Source organism: Bufo bufo, chromosome 4 (assembly GCF_905171765.1).
Source record: "Bufo bufo chromosome 4, aBufBuf1.1, whole genome shotgun sequence".
NCBI lineage: Eukaryota > Metazoa > Chordata > Amphibia > Anura > Bufonidae > Bufo > Bufo bufo.
The window spans coordinates 464,361,557-464,367,556 of NC_053392.1; the positions used below are offsets into that span (position 1 = coordinate 464,361,557).

Here is a 6,000-nt window from a genome sequence, read left to right on the forward strand (position 1 = left end):
ACTCGACTTTTATTCTACTGACTTTAAAGTAAGTCGTGTGACTCGCCTGTCACTGAGCTGTGATATTACAGCCAAATCACAGCTCGGAAATAGTTGCACAACAGCAAGACACATGTCAACGTGTAGCCCAGCACAATTTCCTCAGAGGTTTTATTTTTCAACTCCCGTTGTGGATACTGATTTGGCGCATGAGAATCAGCAACAGCAAATCCTACGCATTTTACGTCACGTGTGGATTTCCTTGATATGTGTAACCGATTGATTTTCCTGCAAATTGGGCTATGTGATGCCTCAGCGCAGCGTGCGACCCTGACCTCGGCAGTCACATGATCAATTACAACGTTTGCACTCATGTTTAACTCTTTCATGCCCAGCGCCACCTGCTTCTTTTACTAGACACCCGTGGCTCATGTCCGCAATCGGCAGTAATGCCGATCGCAGACATTTAACCCCTCAGATGCCGTGGTCAATCCTGACCACGGCATCTGAGCGCGCTGAAACCGAAAGTGGGCACTTTCGGTTGTGCTCCGGCTCCCCGTGTGGCAATCGGAGGAGCGTGTATGCAGCAGCCCCTGTCTTTATAAATGACAGGAGGCTGTTGCATAGTATTTCCTATGGAATCCTTGCCTGTAATAGGGCTCCATAGGAAAGTAGTGAAATCATCATAGACTTCAATGCAAGTGCTCAGATGATTGCATGTTATATTTCCTTATGGGAACTATAAAAAAAAAAAAAAAAAAAAGTTAAAAAAATAAAATAAAAACATAATTAAAATCACCCACCTTTTCCCAAATCAAAAGAACTAAAAAATAAATAAATATATATATATATATATATATACATATACATATACACACACACAAATCATGGGTGTCGCAATGTGCGAAAACGCCCATAGTATAAAAATACACTGCTCAAAAAATAAAGGGAACACAAAAATAACACATCCTAGATCTGAATTAATTAAATATTCTTCTGAAATACTTTGTTCTTTACATAGTTGAATGTGCTGACAACAAAATCACACAAAAATAAATAAATGGAAATCACATTTTTTAACCCATGGAGGTCTGGATTTGGAGTCACACTCAAAATTAAAGTGGAAAAACACACTACAGGCTGATCCAACTCTGATGTAATGTCCTTAAAACAAGTCAAAATGAGGCTCAGTAGTGTGTGTGGCCTCCACGTGCCTGTATGACCTCCCTACAACGCCTGTGCATGCTCCTGATGAGGTGGCGGACGGTCTCCTGAGGGATCTCCTCCCAGACCTGGACTAAAGCATCTGCCAACTCCTGGACAGTCTGTGGTGCAATGTGACATTGGTGGATAGAGTGAGACATGATGTCCCAGAGGTGCTCAATTGGATTCAGGTCTGGGGAACGGGCGGGCCAGTCCATAGCATCAATGCCTTCGTCTTGCAGGAACTGCTGACACACTCCAGCCACATGAGGTCTAGAATTGTCTTGCATTAGGAGGAACCCAGGGCCAACCGCACCAGCATATGGTCTCACAAGGGGTCTGAGGATCTCATCTCGGTACCTAATGGCAGTCAGGCTACCTCTGGCGAGCACATGGAGGGCTGTGCGGCCCTCCAAAGAAATGCCACCCCACACCATTACTGACCCAATGCCAAACCGGTCATGCTGGAGGATGTTGCAGGCAGCAGAACGTTCTCCACGGCGTCTCAAGACTCTGTCACGTCTGTCACATGTGCTCAGTGTGAACCTGCTTTCATCTGTGAAGAGCACAGGGCGCCAGTGGCGAATTTGCCAATCTTGGTGTTCTCTGGCAAATGCCAAACGTCCTGCACGGTGTTGGGCTGTAAGCACAACCCCCACCTGTGGACGTCGGGCCCTCATATCACCCTCATGGAGTCTGTTTCTGACCGTTTGAGCAGACACATGCACATTTGTGGTCTGCTGAAAGTCATTTTGCAGGGCTCTGGCAGTGCTCCTCCTGTTCCTCCTTGCACAAAGGCGGAGGTAGCGGTCCTGCCTCTGGGTTGTTGCCCTCCTACACGTCTCCTGATGTACTGGCCTGTCTCCTGGTAGCGCCTCCATGCTCTGGACACTACGCTGACAGACACAGCAAACCTTCTTGCCACAGCTCGCATTGATGTGCCATCCTGGATAAGCTGCACTACCTGAGCCACTTGTGTGGGTTGTAGACTCCGTCTCATGCTACCACTAGAGTGAAAGCACCGCCAGCATTCAAAAGTGACCAAAACATCAGCCAGGAAGCATAAGAACTGAGAAGTGGTCACCACCTGCAGAACCACTCCTTTATTGGGGGTGTCTTGCTAATTGCCTATAATTTCCACCTGTTGTCTATCCCATTTGCACAACAGCATGTGAAATTGATTGTCACTCAGTGTTGCTTCCTAAGTGGACAGTTTGATTTCACAGAAGTGTGATTGACTTGGAGTTACATTGTGTTGTTTAAGTGTTCCCTTTATTTTTTTGAGCAGTGTATATTCCCCATACGGATTCGTACTGACCTGTAGAATAAAAGTAACCGGTCAGTTTTTTCGTACATCGAACGTTGTAAATAAACCCGTAAAACTGGTGTAATCCTTTTTTTTTTTACAATTTCACCCCATTTGGAATTTTTTCCCCGCTTCCCACTACATCATATGCAATATTAAATGGTGGCGATGGAAAGTACGACTTGTCCTGCAAAAAACAAGCCCTCCTATGGCTATGTGAACAGACAAATTAAAAGGTTATCGCTCTGGGAAGGCAGGGAGCCCAAAATGAAAATGCAAAAAAAAAGGGTTAAGGGCGAGTTCACACGACCGCGCCGTGTTTTACGGTCGGCAACACACGGACGCGTTCCGCAATTTGTGTTATGGAACAGGTGGGCCATTATAGAATGCCTATTCTTGTCTGTCATTGCGTTCAAGAATAGGACACACACTATTTTTTGCGGGGCCACGGAACGGATGCGTACCAATTCATACGGTCGTGCGAATGAGCCCTAAATCCGTCTACTAAACCAGCGAAATGAAACCACTTTTACCAGAGGACATTTGTACATGTTGGCCAACTGAACCACAGACTGGTGTGTTCAATAGGGACAATCGCGGCCATCAGCACAGTCCATGACAGGGGGCAGACCGGTCAGTCATGGACGTCAGATATGAGATTACACTCATCCTTCCTGTGTATGGCCAGCCCCTCCCATACAGAAGCCCTAGTGAAACAACACCCCCCCCCCCCCCCCCCAATAACGTACATTTGCAGCATCCCACAAATCCGAGGTTTCTGCTACTGCACTTAGAAACCTCCCCATAATTACCATACTACGCTACCTAAAAGAAATCACTTCATACGGCTTCGAAACTGAGGTGAAAGTAAAGCTAGCCCGTGTATTCACACAGTGCGTACAGGAGGCGACTTCCTCCCACAGCCGCACACGGCCGTCACCTCAGGATTCCCTCTTTAGGCGCGGAGCTCACTGGAAACTATCTCCAGCTCGAGGTCAGGAACATGGAGGCCGCAAACCCTTCCGCTCCGCCATCTTTAACCCTCAGACATGACAAACAGCAAACTGTAGGCCCGCGCAGGCGGAAGAGAAAACGTTACCTCAGACAGTCTCCCCTAAAACTAGCGGGGGGCGAGGGAAAGCGCCGCGGACGGACTCTTACCTGCAGCCCGGGCTGCTGTCCTCGCCGTCCGCTCAGGAAAGTTACCGGCGAATGCTATGTCGTCGTTGGTTTTCTTGAGGGCGGTTCGGTCCTGTATCCCCGCGGTCCGTGCTCGGTCACACGCACTCAGTTTCCCGCTCTTGGCTGATTCCCCCTTTTTTCCCCTCCGCGCTGCTGCTTCTTCGTAGCGAATCCGACACAAAATGGCGGCGGAGGAGGAGGAAATGAATCTTGCAGCCAGCCTCCGTGTTACCCGCTGACACACCCCCGGCCTCTCACAGGAACCAAAAGCAAATCCTCCTCAAGGTCTTGGTCCACTGTGCGCCGAGTACATGGCGTTGTCTCCAGGGAAGATCGACCACGGCTGAGAATTGTGCACGGGCGGCAGAAATGTCACTCAGCTGCCGCCTTCTTGGTGAAGTTCATTACAGGAATGACTGGTCAGCAGGAGCCAAGGTCGTTCACTTCGCTCGCTTTCCAAAGATAATGGGACTGTCTACATATTTGTAGGTGGCAGTCCCCTCACCTGTACATTTCCTGACTAATTGACCTTGTCCTGTGGTGGTGGTGGTGGTGGTGTGTCTAATTGCCTGTTTTTGACGCCTTCCTCTTAGCTGCCAGTTTTGGGGGTGACATTACCCGTCCCCACTACCGTTCGAGAGCCCTTTGACATATTGGGGGACATTTGTCATCTCGCTGAGCCACTTTCTGTGGCGTAAAAAAAGTTGCATACACTGTTTGCAACTCGCGACAAACTTAGTCAAGTGGTGTTTCTACGTTCCCCTCACCGCATTCGGAGAAGGACTGGGCAGGCGTGTAGTTAAAGGCTCATGGGCCCCCCTCACGTAGCCTTCGTGCGGCCGTCACACCACACACATACCTCATGCCAAATTCATGACCTAACCCCTTTCTTCCAGCCAACCTGCATGCACTTTCTATAATAATGGTGTCTACTTATGTGGCACAAGGGTCTTTGGGGCTCCTGGGCCCTGTAGCGACTGCTACCTCTGCACCCCCTATGGTTACGCCCCTGGGGGCAGGATCCAGACACATTTATCTTATTTGCACCTGTTTTCTGGCACAAATGAAGACAGAAGTCTTGGGCACCTCTGAGCTGCTGTAGAGTTCATTCTGGCGCTCGTCATAAATTAGGTGCATCGTCCGGCACTGGAGGAGATTTAAAAAAAGGCCAGCTCCAGATGTTAGCTGTAGGTCATTGGAAAACGTCAAACACAGGAAACCTTTTTTTAGCTGCATTTTTATAAACCCCTAACGGCTCAGCTACATGACGACATTTTATCATAATGATAGTCAATGGTGTTTCAACCCATGTTGGATTTTTATGCGACTGTTGCAGTGCGACACCATTGACTGACATTACAAAAAAGGTCACGCGACATAAATGTCAAGCAACACATGTCACAGTGTAGCTGTACCCTTTTTGTCACACAGAAAATGTTGTGTAACCGTAAACAACGCATAAAGCCGTACATGTACAGCATTAGGCTACATGCACACGACCGTATGTGTTTTGCGGTCCGCAAAAAAAAAACAAAAACGGATGCCATCTGTATGAAATGAATGGGTCCGCATTCTATCCGCAAAAAAAAAAACACGGTACGGACACGGAAACAAACAACGTTCGTGTGCATGTAGCCTTATGCACAGGGAATTGTATGGAGCTGGCTGCTGTAATACAGCAGGCACGCGGCCGCAATGACCAGGATTGGCGATTGATGCCGAGACTGGTCAATTTACCCCTCAGATGCCACGTTCAACAGCAATTATGGCATCTGTGAGCTTAGGCAGAGGGATGAGGCTCCCTGTGCCTTCAGATCAGAGCTCCTGCACGGGGCTCCCATTGGTTACCATGACAGCTTGGGGCCTGGTTGCCATGGTAAGGTTAGTTTCACATCTGCGGTATGTGTTCCGGCATAGAACAGCCTGCCGGAATCCTCCAGATTCGGCACTGCCGGATAAAAACAGAATGCTCGGAGATCCGTCCACTTTTTTGGCAAAAATGCAGAGAATTGGCCGGACACAATCCGCTGCACTGTAAGGATTGTGTCCGGCCGATTCCAGACATTTTCTGCTGTATCTCCGTGATGCAGATGTGAAATTAGTAGGGATGAGTGAACTTCAATGTTTGAAGTTCGGGTTGACGCTGAATTGCGTTATGGATTCCTTTAACACGAAACATAATGCAATTGAAGGATGGAATGGAGACTATCAGCTGAGGTGTTATGGAAGCCCAGGGTGCTTTGATAGAAGTCTTCAGCTCGTCTGCATTGATGGCTCTGGTGTCATTCATCTTCCTTTTGACAATATCCCATAGATCCTCTAAGTCAGGC

At 48.3% G+C, this 6,000-nt stretch overlaps 1 protein-coding gene across 1 annotated transcript in view; it reads right to left on the reverse strand.

The window, feature by feature from the left end:
* Positions 1-3,877, reverse strand: part of LOC120998700 (WT1 associated protein) — a 46,245-nt gene extending 42,368 nt beyond the window's left edge. Inside the window, exon 1 of the mRNA XM_040429473.1 lies at positions 3,650-3,877. The gene's annotated coding sequence lies outside the window, so the exon portion shown is untranslated. The remainder of the gene's footprint in view (positions 1-3,649) is intronic.
* Positions 3,878-6,000: the final 2,123 nt, after the last annotated feature.